We start from the raw sequence: 22,829 nt of genomic DNA, 5'->3' as shown, positions 1-22,829 counted from the left end.
CACAGTACTTCTCCTGTAACTGCCGAAGTGAGACAATCATGTCGACTGTCGATCTACCAGCTCTGAAGCTGCACTGAGACTCAGGATAGATGTGTGATGTCAGGGTCTGCAATCTGGTCAGAGCAATGCGAGCAAAGACCTTCCCCACAATACTTAGCAAGCAGATGCCTCGGTAATTTCTGCAGTCACTGCGATCACCTTTATTGTTGCACAAGGTGACAATGTTTGCATCACGCATGTTTAGAGGCGCAGATCTCCCCTTCCAACAGAGACACAGAAGTTCATGGAGATGCTGCAGCAGAGCTGCTTTTCCACTTTTGATGATTCCAGGTGGAATACCATCATTTCCCGGGGCTTTACCACTGGCAAGACGGTCAATGGCGTTGTTGAGCTCTATGGTGGTGTCGCTGTCCAGCTCCTCCATGACAGGGAAGTCTGGAATGGTGCTGAGAGCTACTTCAATGACAATGTTCTCCGTTATGTAGAGTTCAAGGTAATGCTCCACTCACCTTTCCATCTGCTTGTTCGGTTCAGTGATGATTGTCCCTGTCTTTGTCTTCAAAGGTGCAGATTTAGTTACTGCAGGGCCCGTTGCTTTCAAAATTTTTTTTTATTCATTCATGTGATGTGGTCATCACTGGCTAAGCCAGCATTTATTGCCCATCCCTCAATTCCCATGAGAAGGTGGTGGTGAGCTGCCTTCTTGAACCGCTGCAGTCTGTGTGAGGTAGGTACACCCACAGTGCTGTTAGGAAGGGAGTTCCAGGATTTTGACCCAGCAACAGTGAAGGAAAGGCGATATAGTTCCAAGTCACGATAGTGTGTGGCTTGGAGGGGAACTTGCAGGTGGTGGTGTTCCCATGAATTTGCTGCCTTGTCCTTCTAGTTGGTAGAGGTTGCGGGTATGGAAGGTGCTGTCTAAGGAACCTTGGTGTGTTGAATTCCTTCATATGTCCCTCTAGCATCCCCCAGATTCAGTGGCAGATTGTATGCTGTTGCAGACTTTTAACCAGTATTGATTGGTGCAGTGCCGAGCAGTCTGCAGAGACTTGTTTCTGGCAGCTCTGAGAGCATCTAGAGTTTGTTTGCTGGGGACTTGATTGCAGTTCATTAGGGCTCTCTTCTTAGTTGCAGTAACTGACTCCATTTCAGTCCAATAAGCCTCAAACCAGTCAGCATTCCTCCCATCTCTTTTCCCATACAGTGAGTGCAGAGTTATAGATGGTGGTGTGCAGATGATTCCACTTTGACACTGCACTGAAGCCTTGGGTGTTTACTGAAAGAGCCTGATCTAGGATGTTGAGGAACTCCTGGGTCCTTTCTGGATCAGTGGTTCGGTGAGTGTTGATCCGAGAACGACCTTTCTTCATGGATGGATGAAGCTTCCTTGGCTGAAGCCTGACCTTGCTACACACCAGGGAGTGGTCAGTGTCACAGTCAGCGCTGTGATAGCTGCGAGTGATGAGGACACTGCTGAGGGTGGTATGTCTGGTGATGATAAGTTCTAGCTGGTGCCAGTGGCATGATCTCGGATGTCTCCAGGACACCTTGTGGCACAGCTTGACCTGGAAGGAGCTGTTCGTCACACAGAGTCCATGGTGACAGCATAGCTCCAAAACCTCTGTCCATTTTTGTTCATCTTGCTAATCCCCTGGTGCCCTATGCTCATTGGCCAAGCTGTAGTCAGTACCCAAGCTTGCGTTGAAATCCCCTAGAAGATACAGTCCCTCAGTGCTGGGAATTCTACTGATGGCAGTGTCAAGTGTCTCATAGAATTGATCCTTGACATCTGGGGTGGAGGTGAGTGTCGGGACATAGATGCACATGAGATTAACTGGGCCCGCGCTTGTTAACAAGTGAAGGGGAAGAAGTCTCTCTGAGCCAACTGTGGAGGGTTCACTCATTGCAAGTGGCGTGTTTTTTTTACTGTGAAACCCACTCCATGCTCACGAGTTGCCTCTTGGGATTTCCCCTGCCAGAAGAAGGTGTAGTGTTTCTCTTTGAGGGATCCACTTTGAATGGGTCCAGTTTCTTGCAGCACAGCAATGTCCACATTGAGCCTTGTGAGTTCCTTGTCAATCACAGCTGTCTTGTGTGTGCTGCAGAAGGTTGTCGGTAAGGCCAGGACACATGGTCCTTACATTCCAGCTTGTGATGCGAAGCACTGGTGTCTTCTTTGTTGAGTTTGTCTTGCCTGGTGCATAGATTATCAATCCGCCAGTTGAGAGATATCTCTCGAAGGTGCAAGCACCCATTGAAGCAGGTAGGTCGTGGCAGGACAGCACCTAACTGACTGGCGGCTGCACAGCTTGGAGTAGGTGATAGTTATCCATTGAGACGCGATGATCTCTCCCACTGTCAAAAGTAACCCCTGGTGCTCATACTCTACACCAATTGAGTGAGAGCTTCTAATCGGTAACTGTTTCTTCCCATGTTTTGCTGATGTTTAACCATGAAGCTGGAGTGTCCTCTCCAGGGCACAGGCCTGGGCAAATAGTATGGAGGCACTGAGCATCAGGACCCCCTCTCAGCATTGCTAGTATTGTCCAAAGGAAAGGAAAAAAACAGCACTGTTTGGTCCCAGCTCTGCTGTAGGAGTTGCTGGAAAACTACCTGATAAGTAACAGGTAACCGCCTACGGGACTCCACTCCGGATTTACTGTCCAGGTTTACTCCCTAAGCCTTCTTCTCTCTCAAGACACCCACAGGGAAGTGAGACTTTTTGCCCATAGATGGGGCTCTGTTTCTTGGCATCAGGATGGAACCACACGCCAGTGGGCCTGCATGACATGCACAAGGATCTCACACACTGCCCCATCCCTGTGACAGCTCAGAGAGATACCCTGATGATAATACACCCCACAGGAACATCACAAACAGCCCCCTCCTTAGGACAGCTCAGGGTCAGACACTGCACACACTGCAACAACAGTGACATTACTGGATTAGTCCCTCCATTCTGAAAAACAAGCATTCACCCTACTTTATGCTTTCCGTCTCTCAGCCAATTTTGTATCCACGCTGCCACTGCCTCTTTAATCCCATCTGCTCAAATTTTGTTAACAAGTCTATTTTATGGTACTTTTTCAAACACAATTTTGAAGTGCAGACACACACCATCAGCCTCACCACCCTGGTCAACTCTCTGTGAAACTTCATCAAAGAAATTAATTCATTAATTATTTCAGACACAATCTTCTGTTAACCAATCTGTACTGGCTGTCCTTTATTAGCCCATGTTCTACCAAGTGACAGTTAATTTTCTCCTGGATAATTGTCTCTAAAACTTTGCCCACCACTGACATTAGATGAACTGGTCTGTCGTTCCTGGGTTTATCTCTCTTTTTAAACAGGGCTGTAAAATTAGCAATCCTTGCAGACTTATCTTTCAGTTCTGGAAAGTCGATTGTGGACAATCTCTTTGGGCATGACTTTAACCAATTAAATCAACAGGATACTTGATTAATAAGTCCAGAACTTTTATTGAGAGTCAAATAGTACTTAATAATTGGAAGTAAAATTATACTTAACAAACTTGGGGAATATAACTTGACAGCTCTAGCAGGTGTGTGGACTGTTCGAGCTTGGTCTCAAAGTGTCACGGTCCTCTTTGTCCAGTCTAGATCCCTCATCAGGTGGAGAACTTGGTTGATGATCTGAGCCTTTACCCCTGAGGTCTTCTAGTGTTCCTGCACACTGAAACCTTGCAAGATCCTGACTTTTAACCCCTGGATGGCCATCACACCACCATGTAAAATAATAATTGGTCTGAGCTGGTCTGAGTTGCTAGGTACATTTAATTAATGTCTTCCACTAACAGCCAACTGTCCTCAGAATCTCAGACATGAGTACAATGGAGTGGTTTCACACTGTCTCCCAATCTGATCTGAAACAAGTTTCCTGTTCATTAAATCGAGACTCTTGAAAATGCTGGAAATACTCAGCAGGTCTGACAGCATCTGTGGAGAGAGAAACAGAGTTAACGTTTCAGATCTGTGATCTTTGATCAGAACTGGGCTGAAATTGTCTGAGGGACTGAGATTGTGGAATCAATTTCAGGGTCAAAAACATTTCACTCTGTAAGGATGGTAAGATGGTGATTATTAAGTACAGTGCAAGAATATAGATGCTTTTACATTATTTGAATCAACATTGATTTAAACCTTGTGCTCACGAAACCTATCTTTTGATGAAAATGACACTGAGAACAATGGAAAAAGCAACACATGCATTTCACGACCACAGGACTTTGTAAAGTCTTTTACAGCCAATGAAGGACTTTCCAAGTGTAGTCACTGTACAGTACAATACAATACCCTACAATAAGGATATTTCACATTCGAGTCACGCAAGTGCCAGGCAATGACCTTCTGAAACAAGAGAGAATCTAACCATCTCCCCTTGACATTCAACAGCATTACGATTGCTGAATCCCCCACTATCAACATCCTGGGGGTTACCATTGACCAGAAACTGAACTGCAGTAGCCATATAAATATCATGGCTACAAGAGCAGGTCAGACACTAGGAATCCTGCGGCAAGTAACTCACCTCCTGACTCCCCAAAGCCTGTCCCCTATCTACAAGGAACAAGTCAGGAGTGTGATGCAATACTCTCCATTGCCTGGATGGGTGCAGCTCCAACAACACTTAAGAAGCTCAACGTCATCCAGGACAAAGCAGCCCACTTGATTGGCGCCTCATTCACTATATTCACTCTCTCCATCACCAACACACAGCGTGTACCATCCACAAGATGCACTGCAGCAACGCAGCAAGCCTCCTTACACAGCACCTTCCAAACCCATGACTTCTATCACCTAGAAGGACAAGGGCATCAGATGCATGGGAACACCACCACCTGCAAGTTCCCCTCTGAGCCACACACCATCCTGGAATTGGAACTATATCACCGTTCCTTCACTGTGGCTGGGTCAAAATCCTGGATCTCCCTTCCGAACAGCACCACATCGACTGCAGTGGTTCAAGAAGGCAGCTCACCACCACCTTCTCCAGGGAATTAGGGATGGGCAATAAATGCAATAAATAAAAATAACATCAATAAAAAATGACAATATCCTGTAATCCCCAAAAGTAGAAAATACATATGAAAATGAAAATATAATAAAACACAGTCAGCATGGATTTCACAAAGAAAGTCTTGATTAACCTTATCTTTGAAGAATCAACAGCAAGAGTAATATAGCAGATGTAGAAGAGTTTAAGTTAATAATGCCTCATCCTTTTAAGTGCTTCAACCAACAAATTGTGGGTTAGCAAACAAGCACACTAACTGACAGAGCTGGGTGTTATGCTTTCTCGATTCCCCGAAAGCAGGGTGTTAATGAGTTAAATCTTCAGGTTGCTGCAACCAGAATAACCATTGTCCACGATCAGTTTTACTGTTCCAAATAAAGGGTGGAACATTCATTGTGAATCTATAGAAACAGTCTGGTCCTGCACACTGCAGACACATCCACGTCATCACCAACCAGCTCTCCTGTAATTGATGCAGTTATTTGACTTTTCCCCATTAGCTCCATGGAATTAATTTTGAAAGATTTTAAATTCTAAGAAGTTTTGTTAATATTCAGCCCTTGAGAAGAAATCATTCCCTGGCCACAGTGGAGAAAGCATTGAATATAAAACAGTAGACTACCAGGTAACACAGTGAAAGCTTATCAGCTAATCTATAATTGCTTAGTTTTCTTACTTTTGCTCTTGTTATTTGGTTTTTCATCCTTTTCAATTCCTGACTGTGGATATTATTGTGATTAAATGTGAAAAGATGCACTGTGTCTCAGCCCCGGTATATTGGCTCTTTCTCTGTACAGTGCTGTATACACTCAGATACTGACAGTGTCTCTCCCTCCCTCAATTTTCCAGCCCTGACATTGCAGAAAGTGCTGTTCACAGTTATACATTCTGACTGTTTGCAGTTGATTAGTGAGAGATTATTAAGATATCCTTCTGCAGCGCTGCCTCGGTTAATAACAGCAGATCTAAGTCACATTTCAGATACAGAAACTGACGCATCAATTATTCACTCTGTTGTGATCAATATTTGCCTCTCAATCAGATCAGTTGGTCATTATCACATTGCTGTTTGTGGGTATCAGCTGCTGCATTTCTGACATTACAACAGTGATTACACTTCAAAAGTATTTCATTGTTTACAAAGTGCTTTGATATGTCCAGTGGTCTTGAAAGGTGCTATATAAATGCAAGTCTTTTCTTTCTTTATCACAACACATTGCAGTGTAAACAATGGTTCTTCATGTCATCTCTGGTGCTTCTGCCAATCACCTGATATCTGTGTCCTCTGCTTACTGACCCTTTTACCACTGGAAACAGTTTCTCCTTATTTAAACTATTAACGAACTTCATGATTTTGAAAAAATGTGTCAAATTTCTTCTGAATTTTCTCTGCTGCAAGGAGAACAACCCCAGCTTCTCCAATCTCTCCACATAACTGAAATCCCTCACCCTGCTACCATTGTGGTAAACCTCTTTTTTATTCTTTCATGGGATGTGGGCACTGCTGACACAATGTGATTCCTGTCAATGCAGCGGCCCGCTGACATCATCGGACTGTGCCAAGCTGCTCAGAGGCACAGCTACATCTTGCCAGGATTAAGTGGCACATGCGCAGGATGATGTCATTGCGCAGCGCCAACAGCATCGCATATCCGCGCATGGTCCATCTTCGCTCATGTGCGCTAAAGCGGCATCGGGTATCCAGCCCCTCACTCAGCTGGAGGAAGCGGCTGAATAGGAGACTTTGAGGCTGGAGCTCTCCCCCCTCGGCAACTCGCTCCAGGCCTCGACGCTTCCTCCTATCAGCTGCTCGCTCCACACCTCGATGCTCCCCTGGCCGATCGTTCCCCGCTCGCGTCATCGAGCTCTCTGGCTGCTCTCTCTCAACCTCCCAATCCCCGCTCCAGCTGCTAGCTCTAGGCTGTGCCACTTCCCTCCTCTAGGCCACTCACGACTCGCTCCTACGTCACACTTTGCAGCCCACCTTACTTCTTCGGGCGGCGCGTGGAGACTGGACAAACGTGGGAGCAAGTGGCCGAGAGAAGGGAAGCAGCGCAGCATAGAGCTAGCGGCTGGAGGGGAGGGGGGGTGGGGAGTGAGCAAGCGACCAGAGAATGGGGTGACGCGATCGGGGGACAATCGTCCAGGGAAGTGGGGGGAGCAGTGAGGTCTGGAGTGAGCGACTGTGGAGGGTGGAAGCGGCCGGTGCGAAGGAGGGGGAGAAAGCGAGTTGTGCCACCTAGTGGTTGTGTTGTCAGCAAACGCAGCCTTTATTGTCGATCCTTAATTGCCCTTGAGAAGGTGGTGGTGAGCAGCTTATTTGAGCCACTGCAGTCCATGTGTTGTACGTAAAACAACAGTGCTGTTGGGAAGGGGGTTCCAGGATTTTGATCAAGTGACAGTGAAGGAACGGTGATATAGTTCCAAGTCAAGATGGTGTGTAGCTTGGAGGGGAGCTTGCAGATGGTGGTGTTCCCATTCATTCAATGTCCTTCCAGGTTCTCAAGGTCGGGCGTTTGGAAGGTGTTGTTGAAGGAGGCTTGGTGAGTTGCTGCAGTGCATCTTGTAGATGGCACACACTGCTGCCACTGTTCAGTGGTGGTGCAGGGAATGTATATTTAAAGTCGTGGATGAGGTGCTGATCAAACGAGCTGCTTTGTCCTGGACGGTGTTGAGTTTCTTTGGTGTTGTTGGAGCTCCACTCATCCAGGCAAGTGGGGAGTATTGCATCACACTCCTGACTTGTGCCTTGTAGATGGTGAGTCAGTCACAGCAGAATTTCCAGCCTCTGACCTGCTCTTGTAGCTATGTTATTTATATGGCTGATCCAATTCAGTTTCTGCTCAAAGGTAACCCCCAGAATGTTGATAGTGAAGGATTCAGCAATGGTAATGTCATTGAATATCAAGGGGAGATGGTTAGATTCTCTCTTGTTGGAAATGGTCATTGTCTGGCATTTTTGTGGCGTGAATGTTACTTGCCACTTGTTAGCCCAAGCCCAATTTTGTCCAGGTCTTTCTACATGTGGACTTGGACTGCTTCAGTATCTGAGGAGATGTTAATGCGACAGAACATTTTGCAATCATCAGCGAACATCCCCACTTCTGACCTTATTACAGAGGGAAGGTCATTGATGAAGCAGCTGAAGATGGTTGGGGCCTAGGACACTACCCTGAGGAAGTCCTGAGTGATGTTCTTGGACCGAGATGATTGACCACCAACAAGCATCACCATGTTCCTTTGCGCGATGTATGACTCCAACTAGTGGAGAGTTTTCCCCTGATTAAAATTGACTTCAATTTTGCAAGGGCTCCTTGATGCTCTTGGCAAGAGCAGTCACTGTCACCTCACCTCACCTCCTGAATTCAACTCTTCTGCCCATATTTGGGCCAAGGCCATAATGAGGTCAGGAACTGAGTGGCCCTGGCTGAACCCAAAATGAGCAATGAAGAGCAGGTTATTGCTGAGTAAGTGCTGCTTGATAGCACTGTCAACGACACCTTCCATCACTTTACTGATGATCAAGAGGAGGCTGATGGGGCAGTAATTGACCGGGTTGGATTTGTCCTGCTTTTTGTGTACAGAACACACCTGGGCAATATTCCACATTGCCGGGTAGATGCCAGTGTTGGAGCTGTACTGGAACAGCTTGGCTGGTGGCACGGCTAGTTCTGGAGCATAAGTCTTCAGCACTACAGCCGGGATGTTGTCAGTATCCAGAGCCTTCAGCCATTTCTTGATTTTTTTTTTATTCATTCATGGGATATGGGCGCCATCCCTAATTGCCCTTGAGAAGGTGGTGGTGAGCTGCCTTCTTGAACCGCTGCAAATATCATGTGGAGTGAATTGGATTAGCTGAAGATTGGCATCTGTGATGCTGGGGACCTCAGGAGGAGGCCGAGATGGATCATCAACTTGGCACTTCTAGCTGAAGGTGGTTGCAAATGATTCAACCTTGTATTTTGCACTGATATGCTGGTCTCCCTTATCATTAAGGATGGGAATATTTGTGGAGCCTTGACCTCCTGTTAATTGTTTAATTATCCACCACCATTCAGGACTGGATGTGACAGGACTGCAGAGCTTTGATCTGATCTGTTGGTTGTGAGATCGCTTAGCTCTGTCTATTGCATGCTGCTTCCACTGTTTGACATGCAAGTAATCCTGTGTTGTAGCTTCACCAGGTTGACACCTCATTTTTAGGTCTGCTTGGTGCTGTTCCTGACATGCCCTCCTGCACACTTCATTGAACCACTATTGTTCCCTTGGCTTGATGGTAATGGTAGAGTGAGGGATATGTCAGGCCATGAGGTAACATATTGTGTTTAAATACAATTCTGCTGCTGCTGATGGCCCACAGTGCCTCATGGATGCCCAGTTTTGAGCTGCCAGATCTGTTCATTTCTTCCCTCAGAAATAATTGGAAAACAAATTCCTGAGGAATGCATGAACTAAATAAAAAGGAGAGAGAAATAAATACTGACAAAATAGATGGCAGCATTTGGAAGGTAAAAAGATTTCAGTTTTATTATTGATGAGTGAGAGGAATATATCACACTTTGGGGCTTCTGGAAGTGGATTACTGATAATCTGGGGAATTGATGGGAAGCTGCTTCATGGTTGGTGGAACAAACTCCCGCCCTTGGGGTGGAGCCAACAGCTGCATCCGTCCAATAACAGACAGAGTAGAAGTACTGTATCAGGTCTTGTTAGCTCAGTTGGTACAGCATGAGACTTTTAATCTCAGGGTCTTGGATTTGAGACCCTTGTTGTGTGGTTGTTCTTCCCTTTTTCAGACTTCATCGGCAGAGAGTTCAAGGAGTGTTTGAAATTAAATTCAACAACTTCATCAGATTTCAACTACCAACCCCCCCCCTCCCCCCGCCCCGGCCCCCTCCCAGTGTAGTTGACAGGACCCTCAACCTCTGCCCTCCGCCTTCCCCTCCCTCCCAGAACTGCGACAGGGTTCCCTTTGTCCTCACTTTCCACCCCACCTGCCTACACATCCAAAGGATCATCCTTCACCATTTCCGCCACCTCCAGCGTGATGCCACCACCAAACGCATCCTCCCCTCCCCTGTCAGCATTCTGCTGGGATTGTTCCCTCCACAACACCCTGGTCCACTCCTCCATTACCCCAACACCTCGTCCCCTTCCCAAGGCACCTTCCCATGCAATCGCAGGAGATATAATACCTGCCCTTTTCCCTCCTCTCTGCTCATTATCCAAAGCCCGAGACACTCTTTTCAGGTGAAGCAGCGATTTACTTGTACTTCTTTCAATTATGTATACTGTATTCACTGCTCACAATGCGGTCTCCTCTAAACTGGGGAGACCAAACGCAGATTAGGTGGAACACCTCTGCTCAGTGCGAAAGCATGACCCTGACCTTCTGGTTGCTTGCCATTTCAACACTCCCCCCTGTTCTCATGTCAACATTTCTGTCTTTGGCCTGTTCCAGTGTTCCAGTGAACATCAACGCAAGCTCGAGGAGCAGCACCTGGCTTTCGATTCAGCACTCTACAGCCTTGTGGACTGAACGTTGAGTTCAATAACTTCAGAGCATGACTGGTGTCAGGCAACCACAAGCATTAACACACTCTTTGCCTTTGTCCCAGGACAGCTTTGTTATTTAATCTCTCCTGCCCTCTGCCCTATCAAACACCTTCCCCTTTGTTCTCTCCCACACACCCCTCCCCTTCACTTGTTTAAAACCTAATTCTTTTTTAACCTTTGTCTGTTCTGATGAAAGGTCACAGACCTGAAATGTTTTCTCTGTTTCTCTCTCCACAGATGCTGCCAGACCTACTGAATATTTCGAGCACTTTTTGTTTTTATTTCAGATTTCCAGCATCTGCAGTATTTGGCTTTTATTATGTCAGAAAGTCTTTCCTTGATTCAGGACTCTTACCTCTCTCCAGAATCTTTCTGCTAAAGATTGAACTTTATCTCATTTCACTCACAGCTCAGGGTCAGTGCTGCTCAGTGGGACTTCTGGCTGTCTCCCACTTCACAATCCATCAGTACTGAGATAACAATGGGGAATATTACTCACATGTTGTGTTCTGTAACTTTTTACAAACACTTTAATGTATATATTGTCTTCCAAAGCAGTGACAGAATGGTGGCTTTAGTGTGTTGTTGAAATAGCTTTGTTGAGTTCGTGCTGTACTAACAGTTAAACAGTTCTTGATTCAATCCCAGGTTTTGGCACTTTCAACCTCTCCTGTGTCTTTTTCTTTGGCTCCAATTGTCAAGCTGCATGATTTACTCTGAAATTAGCACCAGAGAACCAAGGCACCAGCGAGCATGAGGAGCTGAAATTAGCACAGATCAAATCCACTTAATATTTCTGACTGAAGATGGTTGCAAATGCTTCAGCTTCATCTTTTGCACTGACGTGCTCAGCACCACCATCATTGAGGATGTGAATGTTTTTGGAGCCTCCTCATCTTGTTAGTTATTTAATTATCCACCACCATTCAAGACTGGATGTGGCAGGACTGTGGAGCTGTGATCTGATCCTGAGGGAGATATCCGTGCGTGGAGTGGCGGGATGTCTGGAAAGTGATCCTGACAAGGGTGTCTGAGACTGGAGTGGAAGCTTTCTGTGGAGGTGCAGGAGTCGGCCATTCAGCCCCAGTGTTTTATAAAGGTTTAGCATAACTTATTTGCTTTTACTCTATGCCTCTATTAATAAAGCCAAGTGTCCTGTTTGCTCTGAGCAACCTTTTCAAACCTTGATCAAAAAAGATTGGTGTACATTGTCTCATTCTTCCTCCCAAACTGTATCACTTCACACTTCTCTGTGTAAAATGTTATCTGTTATGTGAAAGCCCATTTTACCAGTGTGTTTAAGTTCCTCTGAAGTGTCTTACTGTCACTGGCATAGGACGCAATTCACGAGCATTCTTTGATGCTATCTCCATGTAAAGAGCAATCTTACACGCTCGCTCAAATGTGGGATTTTGTGCGTTTGGTATCTTTTCTCATCCGCCAAGATAGCACAAATCTGTCTCATAATGTACGGTCTAAGAATGTGTCAATGTTGCCCTGTAGTGATAAATTCTTCAGTGCCACAATGTACTCACCAACTGTTTCACTACTTTATGCTTTCTCATTCCAAATTTGTAGATTTCCATAATCTCGCGTGTCTTCGGGTTGAGCCTCACTTCAGCGAAGAAACAGAAAATTATGATTCAAAGATTACACTGTCAATTATTCACTTCTCTGTCTTCTCCTGAACTTCGAGTTCAGATTTGTTTGTGAAGTTGAGTCACACGTTAAGACAGCACAGTTTTTGTCTTTGTGAAGGAAGTGATTTGGGAATGGCTGTTTGAAACTGTCGCTTCTTGCACAGAAATTCAGTGCAAATACTCAATCAGCCACAATTTCCTCGAAAGAAATTTGTTCACAATCGCATTCGACATGGAAATTGCTTCAGCATTAATCTCACTGAAGCAGAGTGTGACCATGTTGTATGTTTCAGAGTGTTGGTGCCGTTATGTGTCACTTTTAACCGAGACTGGGAGACAGGGCAAGGTTGATCCAAGGTTGGAATATATTATCATTCAGGAGCAAGAAAAATCGAAAGGAACTAAATAAGAAAACCCAGTGTCCACATTTGCTCTGACCTTCCAAGAGTGGAGAGGTGAGGAGCAGAGCGGACCTGTGGGGGGAACACCGGGAGCGGAGCCTGTAAATCGACCCCGAGGATCGAGGCCCAGTCTCTTACCTTCCGGGAGCGGAGAGGCGAGGAGCAGAGCGGACCTGTGGGGGGAACACCGGGAGCGGAGCCTGTAAATTGACCCCGAGGATCAAGGTCCAGTCTCTTACCTTCCGGGAGCGGAGAGCAGTCGAACCTCTTCCAATGCGCCGGAATATTGAACAAAAAAGGCAAACAGTGACATCAGAGGAGAGCTGCAAGCCGATTGCTTGGTAAGTAGCAGCTGTTTGAATATCTTAAAAAATAAGGGGAAAGTTGTTTTTTTTTGTTGGAAAAAAAATCCTCTGGTGATCAGGTGAGTACTACTAAAGTGTTTTTTTTTAAGGACTTTAAATTGAAGTGGGTAGAACAATTACCCTAGTATAATTAGTATTTTTTAATGAAGGTAGTAACTAATTAACCTAAGGGTAAGTCATGACAGGAGAGCTCAGCCCCATGATATGCTCCTCCTGCGCTTTGAGGGAAATCAGGGACGCTTCCAGTGTCCCTGGTGACCATGTCTGCAGGAAGTGTATCCAGCTGCAGCTAGTGACTACCCGCATTATGGAACTGGAGCTGCAGGTGGCTTCACTGTGGAGCATCCGCGATGCTGAGGACGTTGTGGATAGCATGTTTAGTGAGGTGGTCACAATGCAGGTAATGGCTGCACAGGCAGAAAAGAGATGGGTGACCACCAGACGGAGTTGCAGGTAGTGCAGGAGTCCCCTGTGTCCATCCACCTCTCAAACAGATATACCGCTTTGGATACTGTTGCGGGGGGATGACCTCCCAGGGGAAAGCAGCAACAGCCAAGTTTGTGGCACCACGGAGGGCTCTGCTGCACAGCAGGGGAGGAAAAATGTTGCAAGAGCTATACTGATCGGGATTCTATAGTAATGGGTGCAGTTTGGCGTTTCTGTGGTCACAAACGAGACTCCAGGATGGTATGTTGCCACCCTGGTGCTAAGGTCAAGGATGTCTCGGAGCGGCTGCAGGTCATTCTGAAAGGGGAAGGTGAGCAGCCAGAGATCGTGGTCCATATTGGTACTAACGACATAGGCAGGAAGAGAGATGAGGTCCTGCAAAGTGAATATAGGGAGTTAGGCAGAAGGTTAAAAAGCAGGACCTCTAGGGTTGTAATCTCAGGATTATTCCACGTGATAGTGAGGGTAGGAATAGGAGGATAAGGCAAATGAATGCGTTGCTGAAGACTGGCGAAGGCGGGAGGGCTTCAGCTACTTGGATCATTGGGATCTCTTCTGGTGCAGAGGTGACCTGTACAAGAAGGATGGGTTGCATCTGAACTGGAGGGGGACCAATATCCTTGCAGGGAGGTTTGCTAGTACTACTCAGGAGGGTTTAAACTAGTCTTGCAGGGGGTGGGATCTAAAGTAGTAATCTCTCAGATGAGATGGTTGAGGCAAATGTAGAGGTTAAAGCAAGCAAGTCCAGTAGGCAGGCTGGGCAGGAGCAGGACAGGGAGCGTGGAAGGTCTGGGAGGCTAAACTACATTTACTTTAATGAAAGAAGCCTGACAGGTAAGGCAGATGAACTCAGAGCATGGATCGGTACATGGGATTGTGATATTGTAGCTATTACGGAAACGTGGTTGAGGGATGGACAGGAGTGGTAGCTTAATGTTCCGGGGTACCGAAGCTTTCGGCGTGACAGAGGTGGAGGTAAGAGAGGAGGGAGAGTTGCACTATTGATTAGGGAGGACATCACGGCAGTACTTAGAGAGGATATCCGAGGGGGAATGTCCAGCGAGGACCTGTGGGTAGAAGTTAGAAATAAGAAAAGGGTGATCACTTTGATGGGATTATCCGATAGGCCCCCCAATAGTCAGAGGGAAGTGGAGGAGCATATACGTAGGGAAATCACAGATAGGTGTAGGAATTATAGGGTTGTAATAATGGGTGATTCTAACTTCCCTAATATTGACTGGGCTGCCTTCGTGCTCAGGGATCAGATGGGGAAGAATTTGTTAAATGTGTCCAGGATAGTTTTCTGAAGCAGTATATGGATGGCCCTACCAGAGAAGGGGCTACACTCGACCTCCCCTTAGGAAATGAGGCTGGGCAGGTGGTTGATGTGTCAGTGGGGGAGCACTTTGGGACCAGTGACCATAACTCTATTAGCTTCAAGATAGTTCTGGAAAAGGATAGGACTGGTCCTCAGGTTGAAGCCCTAAATTGGGGGAAGGCTAATTTCGATGGCATCAGACAGGAACTCTCAAAAGTTGAATGGGAGAGGCTGTTTGCAGGTAAGTGGGAGGCTTTTAAAAATGAGATAGGAAGAGTTTAGTGCAGGCATGTTCCTGTTAGATGGAAGGGCAAGCTGACAAGCTTAGGGAACCTTGGTTGACGAGTGATATTGAGGTCTGGTCAGGACAAAGAAGGAGGCATATGTCAGGTATAGGCAGCTGGGATCGAGCGACTCACTCGAGGAGTACAGGGGATGTTGGAGTACACTCAAGAAGGAAATTAGGAGGGCGAAAAGGGGCCATGGGATTTCCCTGGCACATAAGATACAGGAGAATCCTAAAAGATTCTATAAGTATTTTAAGAGTAAAAGGGTAGCTAGGGAGAGAGTAGGTCCCCTTAAGGATCAGTGTGGCAATCTATGTGCGGAGCCACAGGAAATGGGCGAGGTCTTAAATGAATATTTCTCATCCGTATTTACCGTGGAGAAGGTCATGGAAGCTAGTGAGTTCAAGGGAAGGAACACTGATATCCTGGAGCATATCAACATTACAAAGGAGGAGGTGTTGGAGGTTTTGAAGTGCATTAAGGTGGATAAATCCCCAGGGCCTGACCAGGTGTATCCTAGGATGCTATGGGAAGCAAGGGAGGAGATTGCTGGGGCCCTGGCAGAGATTTTTGTGTCATCGTTAGACGCGGGTGAGGTACCGGGAGACAGGACGATAGCTAATGTTGTGCCTTTATTAAGAAGGGCAGAAGGGATAAGCTAGGAAACTACAGGCCGGTGAGTCTTACATCAGTGGCTGGAAAGGCATGGTCTGATTCGCGATAGTCAGCATGGCTTTGTGCGTGGGAAATCATGTCTCACGAATTTGATTGAGTTTTTCAAGGAAGTGACCAAGAGGATTGACGAGGGCAGGGCGATGGATGTTGTCTACATGGACTTTAGCAAGGCCTTTGACAAGGTCCCACTTGGTAGGCTGGTCCAGAAGGTTCGAACAAATGGGATCCAGGATGAGCTAGCAAATTGGATGCAAAATTGGCTTGGTGATAGGAGGCAGAGGGTGGTTGTGGACGGTTGTTTTTCAGATTGGAGGCCGGTGACCAGTGGTGTGCCGCAGGGATCGGTGCTGGACCCCCTGTTGTTTTTCATATATATTAATGACTTGGATGTGAATGTAAGGGGCATGCTTAGTAAGTTTGCAGAAGACATCAAAATTGGTGGTATAGTGGACAGTGAAGAAGGTTGTCTAAGGTTACAACAGGATATAGATCAACTGGGAAAGTGGACAAGGGCTTGGCAAATGGAATTTAATGCAGACAAGTGTGAAGTGATGCATTTTGTGAAGTTAAGCCAGGGCAGGACATATACAGTGAATGGCAGGGCTCTGGGGAGTGTTGTTGAGCAGAGAGACCTTGGTGTGCAAGTACATAGTTCCCTGAAAGTGGCAACACAGGTAGACAGGGTGGTGAAGAGGGCGTATGGCATGCTTGCCTTCATTAGCCGAGGCATTGAGTACAAGAGTTAGGACGTCATGTTACAGTTATACATAACGTTGGTTAGGCCATATTTGGAGTACTGTGTGCAGTTCTGGTTGCCGCATTACAGGAAAGATGTGATTAAGCTAGAAAGGGTGCAGAAAAGAATCACAAGGATGTTGCCTGGTTTGGAGGGCTTGAGATATCAAGAGAGATTGGACAGGCTGGGTCTGTTTTCCCTGGAGCGAAGGAGGCTGAGAGGAGACATGATCGAGGTATATAAAATTATGAGAGGCATAGATAGCATAGATAGCCAGAGTCTGTTTCCCATAGGAGGGGTGACTAAAATTAGAGGGCATAGATTTAAGGTGAGAGGGAGGAGGTTTAAAGGGGATCAAAGGGGTAAATTTTTCACATAAAGAATCGTGGGTATCTGGAATGAGCTGCCTGAGGAGGTGGTGGAGGCAGGACCAGTAGTGACAATTAAGAGGAATCTGGACAGGTACTTGAATGAGCAAGGCATAGAGGGATATGAAATTAATGCAGGCAGGTGGGATTAGTATAGATAGGCATTATGGTCGACATGGATGCGGTGGGCCGAAGGACCTGTTTCTATGCTGTACGACTCTATGACTATTTGAGAATCTGAAGATCCGCTTGGGGAAAGCGAATCAGAGCAGAATGAAGGGTGAACTGTCCGACTGACCAGAAGAGATGAAGACACAGCTCAGTCAGCACATTCCCCTGGTTTATAATGCTGGAATATTTCTCACACAGAAATTATTCAACCCAATGACAAACATTCTTACAGCTGATAATTTATACGACTGATTTAAGGACTGTCTCTCATGTGGTCACCGAGTGACGGTGAAAAGATATTAAACTTTGTTCTATTCAGTCCAGCTGCGATGAACTTTGAATGTTTCCGCCTTTTATAAACATTATTTGAAGGGTCTCGGTAACAGTATTCAGTGTTGATGAGAGTGGGGTCTGGGTGAGCAGCTGCTGAGTGTGACAGGGTCAGGACTGGATGCAGGAAGTTCTCTGACAGTCTCTCTCTCTCTCTGATGGGTTTGAGTTGATTTACAACTGGCAGCTGTTGGTGTTTCGATAAATGAAGGAAGTTCTCTAACCATTTTTTGGACAGACAGTGTAGCATAAGAATGTAAAGGGTTAATGCTGAAGACAGTGGGATCAACCTCTCCCACTGTCAGAGTGATGATGTAACAGTCACATGAGATGAGGTTTGGGAGAAGAGAGAGCAGCACCAAGGATGCCAGCTTAGGAGGCTTGATGAGTGTGTATATAGTATTGTGTAAATTAGAAAAGAGTTCTTAGTTCTTTCAGCAGGAAATGTGTCCAGAAAATATTGAGAAACTCACAATTTTATTATTCAGGAGTTGGAACACAGATATTAATTCCAAGTGACAGTTCTGGGTTCATTTCACAAAAAAAGTAGTGAATAATATTGCTCACTGATTGAAATCCCCCAGTGAGGAGACAGTTAAACAGGTGATCTGTTGGGGCATCCTTCAATCCAAGGTTTCGGCAGCATTTAATCTCCCTTTTTGGTGAAATTCTCTGTTATTTGCAACTTTTTTATCCAGCTTTGATGGGCAAGTGAAAAAACTGAAAAAAGTAAACAGTGCCATCCTTTCTTTTCTTCCTTCTTCCCTTCTTTCTATCAGTTTCTCTTTTCTGTCCCAGATCAATATAATGATGAGAATCCCAATTTAATCAGTTGTTTCTGGTGTTTTATCCATTCCAATTAAAATTCAACATTCCAGTCAAATCTATTTGTTATTCCACAGTGTCTCTCCATGTGTTTTATTCTGTTGTATTCTCTCATAGTCTGTTTGATGATCAATGTTACATCTCACTCTCTGTTCTGGTGAAGATCAGAAGCAGTAATATCTGTTTACGCCACCTGACAAGTCGGCTGAGGCTGTGTCTCTCTGATCATGTGGAGTTAAAGCAATTCTTCCAGTCAGTTCAGTTGTCATTTCATGAGAAATTAGAAGTCATCATGACTTCGTCAGTGACCTAATGGTTCAGATGTCTGAGTGATGTTAATCATGGTGTGATCAAATGTTTGTATGTTCCAGTCTTTCCGTGGTGAGTTTTCACATTGAGTAGAAACGTGTTGGACATGGTCTGGAATGTTTCACACCGCTCCATTCCCAACAGGCCATGACCTGATGTGATGGAAATTTCATTTACTTACAGAAGCTACATTTCCATCATTGCACATCTGGCTGCACAGTCAGGATCTGAGCTGAAAGTGACCAGAACGCCAAAACAGTTGACAAGGTGGCGGAGAGGTTAACATGATGGATTGCTAATCCATTGTGCTTCGCACGCGTGGGTTCAAATCCCATCCTTGTTGTTAGTTTGCGAACTGTCTAGTGCATTGTTGTTTCCAGGGGGGGAAGTTTTGTGTTTAGTCGGCCTGGAAACCTGTTCTTGTCAATATCTAGAAGGTGATTCCAGAATTGTTTATACTTAATTAAAATTGAGACAGACAATTGGAATTCTTCACCCAAATTGGACTGGAATGAAGATTAAATTGGGATCACGAAAAGGAGGAAGATTTTTCCCTCCCTCCCTTCCTTCCATCTTTACTTTCTCTGGATTTACACCAAATGAAAGACTGACGGGAAAAACAAACGGCGAGGGAGCAGAAGCAGAACATTATCCTTTGGCAAGAAATTTATTTTCAAATCTTCTTGATAGATTAAGTGAGTGAACAATGCTTTGGCAGATGGAGTTTAAAATGAGGGGTCATCTAGTACCTACGAAAGATAGATCAGAGTGTTTTTTATAAGTGGTGAGATGTTAGAAACTGGAGAAGCAGAGACCCGAGTGCTGAATCACTAAAAGCTAGTGGACTGGGAGAAAATAATGTGAAAGGCTAATGGAATCTGAAGATTGGAACTCATGTTGTAGTTATATAAAGCTCTGTGCTCCTGAAGTAAATGTCCAAGCCTGGATTGTGGGGAATCTGTGGAGAATAATTTGCTTTTTATTCATTCTTGGGCGCGAGTATCGCTGATAAGTCTAGCATTTATTACCCATCCCTAATTGCCCTTGAGAATGTAGTGGTGAGCTGTCTTCTTGAACCAATGCAGTCCATATGGTGTAGGAACACCCACAGTGCTATTGGGGAGGGAGTTCCAGGATTGTGACCCAACAATAGCGAAGAAATGGCGATATAGTTCCATGTCAGGATGGTGAGTGACTTGAAGGGGAAACTGCAGGTAGTGAGTTCCCATGCATCTGCTGTCCTTGTCCTTCGAGGTGGTAGTGGTCACGGGCTTGGAAGGTGCTGTTGAAGGATACTTGGCAAGTTACTGCAGTTCATATGGAGATGGTACACACTGCAGCCACTGTGTACTGGTGGTGGAGGAAGTGAATGTTTAAGGTGGTGTGTTAGGTTCTGATCAAGTGGGATGCTTTGTCCTGGATGGTGTTGAGCTTCTTGAGTGTTGTTGAGTGAGGTGTATTCCATCACACTCCTGACTTGTGCCTTGTAGATAGTGGACAGGTTTTGGTGTATCAGGAGGTGAGATACTTGCTGCAGAATTCCCAATCTCTGACCTACGCTTATGGCCGCAGCATAGATGTGACTGGTCCAGTTTAGTTTCTGGTCAAAGGTAACCCCCAAGATGTTTATGGTGAGGGATTCAGCGATGGTAATGCTGCTGAATATCAAAAGGTGGATGGTTTGATTTTCTCTCATTAGAGATGTTCACTGCTTAGCACTTGTGTGGCCAGAAGGTTGCTTGTCACTTATCAGCTGAGAATGTTGTATAGGTCTTGCTGCTTGTGGGCACAGACTGCTTCAGTATCTGAGGAATTGTGAATCAGCAGGGAACATTCCCGCTTCTGACTCTTCTGAGTCAACAATGAAACAGCTGAGGATGTCTGGACCTAGGACACTACCCTGAGAAACTCCTGAGGCAATGTCCTGGGCTGAGATGATTGGCCTCCACTAACCACAACCATCTTGCTTTGTGCGAGGTACGACTCCACCAAGTGGAGAGTTTACCCCCGATTCCAATTGACTTCAATTTTGCTAGTGATCCTTGATGCCACACTCACTCAAGGGCAATCACTCTCACCTCTCCTCTGGAATTCCACTCATTCGTCTCTGTTTGAACCAATCTGCAATGAGGTTATAAGAACAGAAGAACAGAAGAAATAGTAGCAGGAGTAGGCCATTTTGCCCCTCGAGCCTGCTCCGCCATTCAATAGGATCATGGCTGACCTGATCATGGCCTCACTCCCACTTTCTTCCTGCTCCCCATAACCCTTGACTTCCTGGTAGATAAAAGTCTGTCGAACTCAGTCTTGAAGACATTCAATGATCCAGCCTCTATTGCTCTCTGCGCTAGAGAATTCCAAAGATTAATGAATCTCTGAGAGAAGAAATTCGGCCTCATTTCCTTCTTAAATGGAAAACCCCTAATTCTGAAACCGTGTCCCTGAGTTCTAGATTCCACCATGAGGGGAAACATCCTCTCAGCATCTACCCCGTCAAGCCACCTCAGAATTTTATATGTCTCAATACGATCACCTATCATTTTTTCTCAGTTCCAATGAGTACAGGTCCAGCCTGCTCAACTCTCCTCATAAGACAACCCCTTCATCACAGGAATCAATCCAGTGAACCTTCTCTGAACTGCCTCCACTGCAAGGATATCCCTCCTTAAATAAGGAAACCAAAACTGTACACGGTACTCCAGGTGTGTTTTCACCAACACCCCTGTACATTTGCAGCAAGACTTCTCTACTTTTGTCCACCATTCCCTTGAAATAAAAGGTAACATTCCATTTGCCTTCCTAATTATTTGCTCTACCTGCATGCCAACTTTTAGTGATTCATGTACAAGGACATCCAGATCCTTCTGCACCGTAGCATTCTGTAGTCTCTTGCAATTTAAGTAATATTTTTCTTTTCCATTATTCCTACCAAAGTGGATAACCTCACATTTTCCCACATTATACTCTACCTGCTAGTGTTTGCTTGGAGCCGAGAGACCGTGGCAGATCTAAACTGAGCATCGATGATCAGATTATTGCTAAGTGTGCGGTGCTTGATCGCACTGTTGATGACATCTTCCATCACTTTGCTGATGATTGATAGTAGACTGATGGGGCGGCAATTGGTCAGATTGCATTTGTCCTGATTTTTTTTATGGAGAGGGCACACTTGGGCAATTTTCCACATTGTCCAGTAGATGCCTGTGTTGCAGCTCTACTGGAACAGCTTGGCTGAGAGTGCAGCTAGTTCTGGAGCACAAGTCTTCAGTACCAGAGCCGGAATGTTGTTAGGGCCCATAGTTTTTGCTGTATCAAGTGCCTTCATCTGTTTCTTGCTATCATGTGGAGTGAATCGAATTGGCTGAAGACTGGAAACTGTGATGCTGGGGACCTCAGGAGGCCGAGATGAATCATCCACTGAGCAATTTCTGACAGAAGATTGTTAGATATGCTTCAGCTTTGGCTCCAGCATCATTGAGGATGGGGATGTTTTTGGAGCCTCCTCATCTCATCTGTCCACCATCATTCATGACTGGATGTGGTAGGACTAAGGACCTGTGATCTGATCGTGAGGGAGATATCCTTGCATGGAGTGGTGGGATCTGTGGAGAGTGATCCTGACGAGTGTGTGTAAACCTGGAATGGAAGCTTTCTGTGGAGGTACAGGAGTAGGCCATTCAGACCCAGTATTTTATAAAGGTTTATCATAACTTATTTGCTTTTACTCTATGTCTCTATTAATAAAGCCAAGTGTCCTGTTTTCTCTTAGCAGCCTTTTCAAACCTTCTAAGATTGGTGTACATTGTCTCTTTGTTCTTGCACCCACTTTAGAATTGTAACATTTCATTTATATGGCCTCTCCTTATTCTTCCTCCCAAATTGTATCACTTCACAATTCTCTGTGTAAATACTATCTGCCATTTGAAAGCCCATTTTCCAGTTTTTTTTAAAGCTCCCCTGAAGTGTGTTACTATCACTGGCACAGGATGAAATTCCGGAGCATTCTTTGATGCTATCTCCATGGAAAGAGCAATCTGACACGCTAGCTCAAATGTCGGATTTTGTGTGTTTCGTATCTTTTCTCATTCACCAATATAAGCACAAATCTGTCTCATAATGTACCGTCTAAGAATGTGCCAAAGCTGCAATGCAGTGATAAATTCTTCAGTGTCACAATGTACTCACCAACTGATTCACTACTTTTCTGCTTTCTGGTTCCAAATTTCTAGCTTGCCGTGATCTCTAGTGGCTTAGGGTTGAAATGTTCCTCTAACTTGGTGATGATTGTTTTGAATGGCACATCTTTTGCCTTGATGGGAGCAGGAAGCTTTGTCAGCTGGTCATACACTTCCAGGCTAATTTCC

General features: G+C 45.4%; 1 non-coding gene across 1 annotated transcript; it reads left to right on the top strand.

Moving 5' to 3' along the window:
* The first annotated feature begins 18,726 nt into the window (after positions 1-18,726).
* On the top strand, positions 18,727-18,808 carry trnas-gcu (transfer RNA serine (anticodon GCU)). The gene has a single exon. It is a non-coding gene; the product is annotated as a tRNA-Ser (tRNA).
* The last annotated feature ends 4,021 nt before the right edge of the window (positions 18,809-22,829 follow it).

This window comes from Heterodontus francisci, unplaced genomic scaffold, assembly GCF_036365525.1.
Source record: "Heterodontus francisci isolate sHetFra1 unplaced genomic scaffold, sHetFra1.hap1 HAP1_SCAFFOLD_43, whole genome shotgun sequence".
In the NCBI taxonomy this organism is placed as follows: domain Eukaryota; kingdom Metazoa; phylum Chordata; class Chondrichthyes; order Heterodontiformes; family Heterodontidae; genus Heterodontus; species Heterodontus francisci.
This window is presented reverse-complemented; position numbering and strand designations above follow the sequence as displayed.